At 44.2% G+C, this 12,594-nt stretch overlaps 1 protein-coding gene across 22 annotated transcripts in view; it reads left to right on the forward strand.

The window, feature by feature from the left end:
- The window catches only part of SEMA6D (semaphorin 6D), a 401,170-nt gene that overhangs the window by 340,642 nt on the left and 47,934 nt on the right, over positions 1 to 12,594 (forward strand). Inside the window, exon 1 of one of the 22 annotated variants that reach the window (XM_035130614.3) lies at positions 8,894 to 9,528. The exons of 20 other annotated variants lie outside the window; for them this stretch is intronic. The gene's annotated coding sequence lies outside the window, so the exon portion shown is untranslated. Of the gene's footprint in view, positions 1 to 8,893; positions 9,529 to 12,594 lie in introns of those variants that run through there. One more of the 22 variants, XM_035130619.3, reaches the window with a different exon arrangement.

The following is a 12,594-nucleotide window of genomic DNA, read 5'->3' on the forward strand; positions in this document are numbered from 1 at the left end:
GGTGGGCGGTAAAGAAATTTTACCATTAAGAAAGATGCATTAGTGAGCGGTAGGTATAAAAAGGTTGACTACCCCTGGGTTAAATAGTCTCCATGTTTGAAGGAGGTGAAGTATGTTGGTCAGCCGTTCCCAACCTGGTGGCCTCCAGATGTTTCAGATTACTGCTTGCAACATCCCAGACCAGGCATCCCCAACCTTCAGCCCTCCAGATGTTTTGGACTACAATTCCCATCATCCCTGACCACTGGTCCTGTTAGCTAGAGATCATGGGAGTTGTAGGCCAAAACATCTGGAGGTCCACAGGTTGGGGGTGCCTGTCCCAGACCATTGCTTATACTGGCTGGGGACTGATGGGATTTGGAGTCCAACCTTTGCTTTATGACCTTAAGGCAAGGGAAGGGTTTAGAGCAGGCATCCCCAAACTCCGGCCCTCCAGATGTTTTGGACTACAATTCCCATCATCCCTGACCACTGGTCCTCTTAGCTAGGGATCATGGGAGTTGTAGGCCAAAACATCTGGAGGGGCGCAGTTTGGGGATGCCTGGTTTAGAGATTGCAGTGAAACCAGAGGTACAGTTGGGGAACAGAGGAGGTTTAAGAGCAGTGGATCATTAGGAGGGGTGGGGAAAATGCTAGACTCTGAAAAACTGCACATCTTAAAAGAGAATCCTATAATGAAGACAGTTAATAGTGTTAGGGACCCAATAAAATACCCTCCTTCCCCTCTGTTCGCTAAGAGTTAAAGCTGGGTTAAAAAATTTAGGCAAGAATATAATTTGCTGTACCTGCCTTCACATTCATAACAGCACTGAAATAATAACAGCTTGGACACACAGAGACCCAGGAGAGAACAGGCTTGGCATTGTTCTTAAGTGGCACATTCACTCCCTAGGACTGGATAATCAGCAAGCCAGCAGAGGCTCGCTTTCCACCTGAAGAAAGAGATCTGTGGGAGGAGGAGGTGGGGTGTGTGTGTGTGTGTAAGAACAGTGGAAAAATCTATCAAGGGGGGAAAAAGAGCCGGGTTTCAGGTGATCCATAAAAGGAACAATATAAAATCTTCTGCCTCTCAGACGCTAATGGTTTTCTTCAGGTTGCGGAGAGATCAGCTGCTGGGCCGTAATTTCTTGGCTCTGATATGTGTGCATATCAGAAATGAAAAACGAGACATTTCTTAATTCTTTGTTAATGGTGGGTTGGTGTACACATGCAGCAGAATGAGCTGTTCCCATTTCAAACTGCATGTTGGGGAAATCATAAGTTGTTTTAAATTGCTTTTGTGTTTGTTTGTTTTTTTAAAAAAAAATCAGCTACTTGCAAGTGGAAAATGAGCACGCAGGTCACAGACTAGGCAGACCTTTCTCCTTGTTGTACATACCAGATGTTTACACAGAGATTACACAGAATCATAGAACTGTAGCGTTGCAAGGGATCCTGAGGGTCATCTAGTCCAACCCCCCTGCAATGCAGAAATACGCAGCTGCTCCCGTACAGGGAGCCTGCAACCTTGGCAATTATCAGCACCACGCTTGAACCAACTGAGCTGCCCAGGCTCCGCATGTGTAGAACGTGGCTTAATAATAGGAGGCGGCTTGCAGATATTTTAGCCGCATGACTTTTGATAATCTTGGACAACGCTAATCAAATTACACATTTTGCAGCTTAATTATATTTCCAGCAGGGGTCAAGCTAAAAGGTTTTGACGCTTGCTTTAAAATAAATAAATGGAGATTTCAAAGATGGAGTGTTTCATTTTCCCCATCCAGAAGCACAAAATCTTGCAGCCGTGGCCATGAACAACCTGATTGCATCACCTCTTAGTTTATGGAATTTTTTTTTGGGGGGGGAGTAACAGATGAAGCAGAGATTGTTACTAATGTGTCTTTTATGAGTTGCTTTTACAGCGGTTGAGTAAACCATTCTAAGCCTGCCTCCTCTGCTTCCATTGTCAAGTCTAGACCTTTTAAAGCCTGTGCTGCCTTTTAAAAAGTTTTTTTTATTGCATTGCATTGCATCAGAGTGAATGAGAACTTACCCAGGATAAAGACCAGATCAGAGAATAAGAAGAAACCGTTCCTGGGCCATACCTATCTTATGCAAGGTTGCTACATATGCATTGCTGCTGTTCAGGTGCTAACTACGGATAGACACCTTGAAGCCTCTCAGCTCCCTTGTTACAATTATTCAGCTTTAAAGCAGATATGCACTGGATGCTCTGCAATACAGCAAGTGTAGGGCTGCATTCCCTTCTTTGCAAGCTGCTGGGGGCCACATGCCATTGAGGATGGGGCCACAGGCAAAAGTGGGTGAGGCAACAACTATGCATTTTAGTTGTTAGCATATGTAAGTAGGCTAGTATCTAAATACCTCCCTCCATCCTCCATCCAGGCAAGAAAAGCACTATCAGAGTTCAGTTCAGTTCACTTTTAATTTGTATACTGCCTTTCCATATTACACAAGGAAGTTTACAAGCTGAAGAAACAAAACAAACAAACAAAAAACTACAGCAGATATCAGAAACAAAAAATAATAAAAAAATTCCTTCCAGCAGCACCTTAGAGACCAACTCAGTTCGTCATAGGTATGAGCTTTCGTGTGCATGCACACTTCTTCAGATACACTGAAACAGAAGTCACCAGACCCTTATGTATAGTCAGAGGGTGGGGAGGGGTATTACTCAGAAGGGTGGTGGGAATGGGTGATTGGCTGATAGGAGTGGTAAAGCTGTTGACGACTGTTAACGACTGCAATTGGTCTTGCAGGAAAAAGCAAGAGGTGAGATGGCTAAAGAAAGCTTTATCATGTATAATGAGATAAGAATCCAATGTCCTTATTCAGACCAGGTCTCTCCATGGTTTTAAGCTTGGTAATGAGTTGCAATTCAGCAACTTCTCTTTCCAGTCTGTTTCTGAATTTTTTCTGTAATAAGACAGCTACTTTGAGATCTTCTTTAGAATGTCCTGGGAGATATCAGGCAATCCAAAACAATCTGATCCAATACAAAAAGTTGTAATAAAAACAAAACTTTAAAACAAACAACTTATATGAGATAAAGCAATATTCAATAAGCCATTAGAATATAATAGTATAATTAACAGTAAAATTAAATGCCATCAATTAATAATGAAGCAATTTACACTTAACAATTGCAATAAATAATAATATAATAATAACTAAACTATGAACAATAAAAACAACAGCAAGTCTCAATGTATAATTACATACAAGACCAGGCATCCCCAAACTGCGGCCCTCCAGATGTTTGGCCTCCCATGATCCCTAGTTAACAGGACCAGTGGTCGGGGAAGATGGGAATTGTAGTCCAAAACATCTGGAGGGCCGAAGTTTGGGGGTGCCTGTACAAGACCATGTAAAAGGACAATGTAAATTACTCAGTTACATACAAGACCATGTAAAAGGATCAAAATTGAGAAACAAAGACTCACAACTTATAAAATTGTTTTCTGAACTCCTCTCTTCCCAACTGCTTCTGGTATTCTTAAAGGCATGGTCAGGGAAAGGCTCCTGAGTCTTGAGGGTGGGGCAAAGCAGGTGGGAAAAGCCATTGCCTGGCAGCCAGCTCAAAGTCTCTCCCTCCACAGTTCTTCACACATTGCAGCCAAGCAAAAACTCTGAAGGGAGGGTGTTGTCTGCATGGAGTTTCCGGCTTGGAGGGCCACATTTGGTCCATGGGCTCAAGGCTCCCCACCTCTAAAATAGAGGACTATCCTCTGTAAAGTAGGGACCATTGCCATTACATAGAAAACTAGCATGTTAGTGAGTTGGTTTCAGCCTAATTAACACACCCTTTTCTACAACCAGCCAGAAGCAGTCCAGGAAAAAACCTTTACCATTTGATCTACTGGTGGTGCAAAATGACATTGAAGGTTGCAAACAAGGAGGAGGGGTTTATTCCTAGCATCCCCCCTCCCAAGGTTACCATTCCCCCTCATTAAAATAATAAGACTGTTGCATCATGGGACATGTTCCTATGATGCTGTAGTGCTTTTATGATGTAACTGGAGAGACAGAAACGGGGAACCAGAGACCAGGGGGAAATGACGTGTGGAGGGGAGGACCTTGGGATTAAATCCAAAGCAAAATAATGGAAAAGTTAATAGGATGCAGATATCATAATGACCTTATAAACTCAGACAACAGGGCTTGTGAATTCATCCGGGAGGGAAAGAAAGCAGGCCAGCAATGTTCTGTTTTGTCAGACCCATGAGGGGTTTAACAGTCAATCACTCTTTCCAGGGAACTCGGGGAATTGTAGCTCTCAGCTAACAAGTATCTGCACTCTTGAACTACGGTTCCCAGGATTCTTTCAGGAAAAGCCACGACTGGTTAAAATGGTATAATAATGCTTTAAATGTATGGTGTGGATGCATCGTAGCAGTCCCACCTTTGCAGGCTTTTTATTATTAAAAAAATAAATAATACTAATAACAGAGCGGAGGAAACATTTCCCGCTGTAGCAATTGTGTGGGCAAGGCGTTCACACCAGTACAAGTGCGTTTGCAAATGCACAGTCCCAAAGTTAAAGAAAAAACAAAAACCGCACAGTAGCAAATGTAATAATGTGATCCAAATGCCCGGCGCTAGGCTAGAAAGAAATGTTCTCCTGCCATTATGTGAAAATTTAGCGTGACTGGAACAGCGCCTGCATTTGATTAGGCAATTTTTATTTTTATTTTAAGAAAAAAGAAAATGTAAGAGTCTTTGCATTTGAGGGCAAGGCTGCAAAACAATTGCTCAGTCTGTGTTGTAAAATTGGTTTTGCCTTTCCCTGACTTCCATGTTTTTATTGCACTTTGTCTCAGATGAGAAATATGAGACGTCCACATGGCAGATTAATGCCTTTTGATGTAAAACAGTAAATAAGAGTGACGGTGCAAACAAATGCTTCTAAAGTTTTAATCTTCTCTGAGCAAGGAGAGACCGTGAAACGCTCGCAGCAGAAGCTGCTTTCCAGCACGAGAGAAGCATTTACAGATTCGTTATTGCAACACATTAGCTAATTGTTTCGCAATTAAAAGCAATACAGTGTGTTAAATTTGAATCTGGTACCCTGACCCCCCACGAGACCAGCTTATGCCACAATTCAGATATGATTCTGGTCACATCCATAGCATACACTTAAACCACTATTGAACCACTTTAAACAGACATGGCTTCCCCCAGAGAACCCTGGAAACTGAAGTTTGCTAAAGATGCTGAGAGGTTCTTAGGCGACCCCTGTTCTCCTCAGACAAATTCAGTTCCCAGAGTAGTTTTAACAACCAGTCTTTTCCCCCAGGAAAGTCTCTCCATTGGATTTCACGCTGATCTGAACGTTGTGATTCTGTTCTCAGTAGTTTAAACATATCAAAACACACATATCTACATATTGATAGAGAAAATGCAGATTAATATGGAAACTAGATGGAGTTGTTAGCAAAATCATGCAATAGAAGAATGGTCCTTGGCCAGGGTGGAAGTGCTTCCTCCTCCCTCCCAGAAGATTTCCCCACCACAACAACCCTGCGAGGTAGCTTCTCAATTCCTATCAGCTCCAGCCAGCATGACTAATGGTTAGGGTTGCCAGACTCAGTAGAGGACAGGGCTTCTGTGCCTTTAATTGCCCTGCTCTCTTTTGCGTCTGGAAACCTTAAAGAGAAACCAGCAGACCCTTTGTTTAATTTCCAAGCAAAGGGTCTGCTGGTTTCTCTTTAAGGTTTCCAGACTCAGAAGAGAGCAGGGCAATTAAAGGCACAGAAGTCCTGTCCTCTATTGAGTCTGGCAACCCTACTAATGGTCAGAGTCCGACAACATCCAGAGGGCCACAGGTTCTCCATTCCTGGGCTAAGAGATAAAGCAGACTTGCCCAGCATCACCCCATGAGATTTTTGGCTCAGTTTTGATTTGGACCCGAGTTTTTCCAGGTTTTTGTTTGACTCTACACCATACTGGCTCTCGGGATTAAATGGAGTTAATGTTATAGCGGCTGAGAGCAGGTGTATTCTACACAAATCAATATATTGTGGGAGAGGGTGCTTTCTCAACCAGAGAACCAAAATAACTTGTCACAGCTATTGTCAACTGAATTTGAGAAGGTGGCTGGTTCCCATTTAGCAACCAGCCAGATTTTACTGGAAGTCAGAGTACAATGGAGAAAATATTCCTCATCCCCATCATCTGATTTACAGAGGTATACTGGGCATTCCACTTTTTCATTGTCACATTGAATAGCTACTGATAGGGTGTATCCATAATCACTCTTAGCTGGGAGTAAGCTGCATTGAAAATAGTGGGATCCTAGAGCTGGAGAAAGCCCCAAAGTTCCAAGGGTGGAGAACCACAGGCCCCCAGGACCTCATCTGGTCCCCAGGACTCTCCTTCGACCACATCCCTCTCCCCAGGCCTCACTAGCGCTGCCTGGCTAGCATGTATTGTTGCAGCCTGATATTGCTGCTTCCTGGCCTGGATGGAGAGGGCTGTGTTTAAAAACTGGCATGCAGATCATTTTTGCATTTGTTGCTCCGCCCATTTATGTCACTCTCTCCCGACACGAACATGTGGCCCCCGGAAGATTGCCCCAAGAGGAATGTGGCCCTTAGACTGGAAATGGTTCCACACCCTGACGATGCAAGAAGCCCACTACAATTATTATTATTATTATTATTATTATTATTATTATTATTATTATTTTATTTATACCAGGCATCCCCAAACTTCGGCCCTCCAGATGTTTTGGACTACAATTCCCATCATCCCTGACTACTGGTCCTGTTAGCCAGGGATCATGGGAGTTGTAGGCCAAAACATCTGGAGGGCCACAGTTTGGGGGTGCCTGATTTATACCCCACCCATCTGGCTGGGTTTCCCCAGCCACTCTGGGCGGCTTCCAACCGAATATTAAAAACAATACAGCATCAAACATTAAAAACTTCCCCAAACAGGGCCGCCTTCAGTTGTCTTCTAAAAGTAAAATAGTTGCTTATTGCCTTGACATCTGCTGGGAGGGCGTTCCACGGGGCGGGTGCCACCACCGAGAAGGCCCTCTGTCTGGTTCCCTGTAACCTCACTTCTCGCAATGAGGGAGCCACCAGGAGGCCCTTGGTGCTGGATCTCAGTGTCCAGGCTGAATGATGGGGGTGGAGACGCTCCTTCAGGTATACAGGACCGAGGCGGTTTAGGGCTTTAAAGGTCTGTACCAGCACTTTGAATTGTGCTCGGAAACGTACTGGGAGCCAGTGTAGATCTCTCAGGACTGGTGTTATGTGGGCCCGGCGGTCACTCCCAGTCACTAGTCTAGCTGCCGAATTCTGGATTAATTGCAGTTTCCGGGTCACCTCCAAAGGTAGCCCCACCTAGAGCGCATAGCAGTAGTCTAAGCGGGTATCCTTGATAGTAGGGCTGGGTGGTATTACAATATATCACCTGAAACCAGTTTGAAGTTCAGAGCGTGATACCGGTAACAGTTTCAGAATTTTTGAGCAGGTAATAATATCATGTCTGAAACTCCCTCCAGGGCCAGGAGTGTTCCGCGAGCCAGTGTGGCAAGCGGGCTTGCTCAGGTGTGGGGTTGGGTAATATATCTCTGCTGCTTCTTCCTCCTCCCTAATAATAATAATAATTTTGTTATTTATGCCCCGCCCATCTGGCTGGGTTTCCCCAGCCACTCTGGGCAGCTTACAGCACATAAAAAAATTGTAAAACATTAGACATTAAAAGTTTCCCGATACAGATGGTTGTTTATTTCCTTGACATCTGATGGGAGGGCATTCCACGGGGCGGGCGCCACTACCGAGAAGACCCTCTGCCTGGTTCCCTACCTTATTTCATCCTTAAGGAGGGAGAAGGAAATAAGGTGGAGAGGCCAGCAGCCAAGATACATTTCAGACATTGTGATATATCAGTATATTTTGATATTCAGCTGGTGGTATATCACGATGTTGAAAACCAGATACCACCCAGCCCTACTTGATAGATGTGCACCCACCCTTTCCTTAATCACGAATACCTTCTGAGGCAGCCTATCAAACAACTTGTACCACCAGGAAGTTCTCTCTAACGTCGGCACATATGGGATTGCACTGTTATTCTCTGTACATTTGTCTGATCCATTTTATTGCCTCAAGAGATTCACAACCATTAAACAGAGAAGCCTGAAAACTACATTCATTGGCACCCCACCCCATGCCTTAGGTTCCCCACACCTGCATACATAAACACATCTCCTGGAAGAGTTTGGTTGAGGTCAAAGTTCCTTCTAATCTAGGCCTCGGAACAAGAGGCCCTTCAGATGCTTCCTAGACTGCTACTCCCATCGCCCCTTGACCGTTGGCCATACTGACTGGGGCTGGTGGCAGTTGGAGTCCAGCAGGATCTGGAGGGCTACAGGCTCCCCATTCCTGTTCTAATCCCTGGAAATAATGGGACAACTGGTACCGAGTTTCCTTCCCCTAGTTCAGGCACCCCCAAACTCGTCCCTCCAGATGTTCTGAGACTACAACTCCCATCATCCCTAGCTAACAGGACCAGTGGTCAGGGATGATGGGAATTGTAGTCCCAAAACATCTGGAGGGCCGAGTTTGGGGGTGCCTGCCCTAGTTGTTTACTGCTGCTAGGCACGGTCTTATTCCTGTTCCCAGCATTGTCTCCTGCCACTGGCAGAAGCTCTCCAGGGTCTTAGAAGTAGGTCCTTCTTACCGTCTGTTTCCTGAGCCTTCTAACAAGAGGAGCCAGGGATTGAACACGGGACCTTCTGCATGCAAACCCATGGGCGCGCTGCCCCTTGAGCCATGCTGCCTTCCATTGCTGCTCTGATCCAGTTCAGTTTCAGGGCTCATGTAGACATGTCACCCACTGTTATCTGGGCAGCACCCGTTGTGTGATTAAATGAAAGGCCCCCAGACCCCCCCCCCAGGAGTTGTCATAATGTCTTCTGGAGTGGAGCGAGGGGCGAGGCTTGTGAAAACACAGCATACATAGGCTTGAACTTCCATTGTGTTCATCTGGGGCTCACGGGGTGCCTCCGATGCAAAAGATAAATAAAAATGGCATAATGATCTGAGGGGCGCAGTGTGAGGCAGTCAGTTTAAATTAACAGTATATAGACCTGTCAGGATAGTTAATCAGAAGCCTGCATAAACAACGGTACCTTGCACTTTGTCCTAGAAACCCAGCGAGAGCGGAGACCCTGGCAAACTGTCAAGTGCAGCTTTGTCCCGCAGGAGTGATATAAAACAGAGAGGACTTTTGACAGTAGATTTATCCGTGGAAACAAAAGGCTGCTTTCGGCTGGAAGATTTTTCACTTCGCCCCGGCGAAAGGAGGAGGGGGTGCTTGGTGGTGGTAGGAATGGGATGGGAAAACGGAGCAAAATGGACCTGTCAAAAAATGAATTTTAAATCAATTTAATTGAAGCCATCACTTATGGTTTAGGATGGTGCCTTGGTTTCCTTCCCAGCTGGAGCGGAGTATTTTTATTTATTTATTTTGCCACAAGAGACTTCTTGTCCTCAAAGTGTGTCTAATCAAGCAGTGAGTATTTGCATCATTAAAAGTCGCCCTATCCGCTTCCAAGCGTTCTGTCAGTTTGTAAGGGGGGGGGGGGAGAGAGAGATGTGGTGCTTTCCCAGAAAAGTTAAAAGCTTGCAAATAACTGAAGCCAATTAAGATCAAAGCTGTGATATTCAGTAGTAGTTTCATTATAAACCCTTTTTTTAAAAAAATGAAACCACAACAACTTTGAAACAGATCAAGAGGTGTTAATACATAGCTCTTTTTTGTTATTCTTTAAAGCTTGTGCAGTATCTTAAAGCAACAGATTGCTTATTTGCTCTTTATCATGCACAGAGTTCCCCCCCCCTCCCCACGGAACTGTCGGTGTTAAAAAAAACAACACCAACCCACGTTCTGAGTAATTTAGGAGCTAAGGATTAAAAGCTTTCATTTATATGCAAAATGTACATTTGTTAGTAGGGAGGCCAACTTTAGGCGGTACAATAATTTATCGGACACTACCGAGTTGCCAACTGTGCCTTGGCAAAGAGAAAGAAAGATAGAAATCGGAAGATGTGGTTTTTTTGCCTGGTGAATTGCAAGCCTCCCCACCTCCAGGGGGGAATTCCCACTTCCACTTGCAGGAAAAGGAGCTCCCGAATATTTGTTGTGAAGCTTTTGACTGTGAGCCTTGGAAAGCACTCGGTGCTCAATTCCATTCTGCACATCGTTGGGAATTCTCGGTAGCAGTGGGCAAGTGATCTTTCACTTGAAGACGATCACAACATGATCACATGATCTCAGCATTCTCCAAAATGCTCTGTGGAAACCACTGCTTTCGATACAACCTTTTGCAACAGGAGAGGGAAGAAGACTGTGATTCCTAAGCAACAATACCCCCTCCCACCCACATCTGAGCCAGCTCCAAATAGAAAGGTGGTAGCCCTGCAAAGGACCCCTAACAAATTTTGGGGGAGGCAAATGCGGAGGGGGGGGGTTCTGGCCTTTTATATTGCTTTTTTTTTTGCACAAACCAGAACATACAGGATATTTCTGTTGTGCGTATAACTTCTTGCTACATATATAGGATCATTTCCCGTAGCTGTCTAGAAATTGAATTTATTCACTAAGCTTGTGAGTGTTGCTGCTGCTACTCCAACCACTACTCTGCTATTTCATACTTGATAACTAATTTGAAAGGCATGGCAGACTGCAAATTAAACAAAAGCCCATGTGCTTTATTTTCCTCCCTCTCTTTCCATTCACTCCCGAGTCCTCTTTTTGGGGAATGTCACTATTCCTGTTTCCCTCGGACCGTGCCAGGATCTATGAACAAAAAAAAAAAAACTTAAGAGCTAGGCGATATTTGTGGATCAGTTCCCTGCCTCTTGCTGACGGCCGTTGAGGATTTAGCATTTACCAGGTTAGGAATGAGGAATCTGTGGGTCTTTCAAATGTTCTTGGACTCCCAGCTCTAGTAGCAGGGAGCCAAGGGGAAGAAGAGACATCATCTCTAAGGGTCAATCTGAGAAGTCTGGCAGGTTGGATGTGGTCCGTAGGCTGCCTAATGAAGAATGAAGGATGGTATTCTGTAGCCTCTCCCCAACTAATGTTGTGCTGTAATCCAAGATTGATCGACGGTAATCGCAATAGCCCTGCAGCTAATGGTGTGAGTCATTGTCTTGTTTATAGATTTCCCCAACCAGTTGACCCAGGGGATCTGTACCCTGTTGTGAATAATAGCTAGTTTGAATGAAGAGACCACTTCGTTTCTGTATGACAAGTATGGACCTTCCTCACTGTTGTGCATTTTTGTTGATGTCCAGACCAATCACAGAGTGGTGTTGTGGTTAGAGTGGGAGACCAATGTTCGAATCCTCACTTGGCCCCAAAGCTGGGTGACATTTGGGGCAGTCACAGTCTCTCAGCCCAACCTGCTTTGTTGTGAGGATAAAATGGGGAAGGGGGGAGTTATGTTGCACCACCATGATCTTCTTGGAGGAAAGGTGGGATATAAATGGGATTTATTAATTTGGATGTAACAGACCTGTTATTGTTAAGTCGTTTAGTCATGTCTGACTCTTCATGACCCCATGGACCAGAGCACGCCAGGCACTCCTTTCTTGCACTGCCTTCCGCAGTTTGGTCAAACTCATGTTCGTAGCTCCGAGAACACTGTCCAACCATCTCGTCCTCTGTCGTCCCCTTCTCCTAGTGCCCTCAATCTTTCCCAACATCAGGGTCTTTTCCAGGGAGTCTTCTCTTCTCATGAGGTGGCCAACAGACCTAGTGACAGTGATTAAAAACATTTTCTTCAAAATAGTCCTACTAAAATTAATGGAAATGATCTGATATAAGTAGGTGTATGTCTTACAACCTACCATTAGTTTGGGTTTATTCAACTCCAGTAATATGCAGAGAGATTCGTGGAGCTCAGTATGTTTGAAACCCAGTTCCATTGCCCTAGCCCCAAACATCTGCTTGTTTTTGGCCAAAATTTCAAAATCACTAGTTGCTTGCTTCAGCTGAAAGTCCTGTTGTACATCTGTTTTACTCATAGTTGGATTGCATCGTTGGTGGTTTTGTAGTGTTAAATAGGAGTTATTGCAGTTCCTTCAATAATGAGAGTTGTTTGCTTCAGTGAAAGGTCCTGATCATATGTGTATTTTGTTCAGTGTTGCATTGCATCATTGGTTTTGCAGTATTAGGCAAAAGTTGTTGCCATTCCTTCAATAGCATGAGTTGCTTGCTTCCCTTGGCCTCATGGGTGTTTCACTCATAGATGAGAACAATCGTTGGTGTTACAGTACAATTTCTGTTTAAGACTATGATATAAGTTTCCATGTTGGTTGACCCAGTATTCTTCATAGCTTATTGTGTAAAGTACGGTAGCTGGTTTTCAATGTGACCAATATTCCACAAAAACGTTGGTGGTCTTGTGCAAAAGGAAGAAAAGAAAAGAAAAATACTTTTGCGGATATGCAAAAATTGTGAAATAGGAGAATGTAGAATTGTGGCAATATCTGATGTTGATTCATATAAGTGTTGCATAAACAAATTAATTGAAATATGATAATTTTGGAATGGCCACAAGTATATTGAAAT

This window comes from Zootoca vivipara, chromosome 13 (assembly GCF_965207765.1).
Source record: "Zootoca vivipara chromosome 13, rZooViv2.hap1.1, whole genome shotgun sequence".
Lineage (NCBI taxonomy): Eukaryota > Metazoa > Chordata > Lepidosauria > Squamata > Lacertidae > Zootoca > Zootoca vivipara.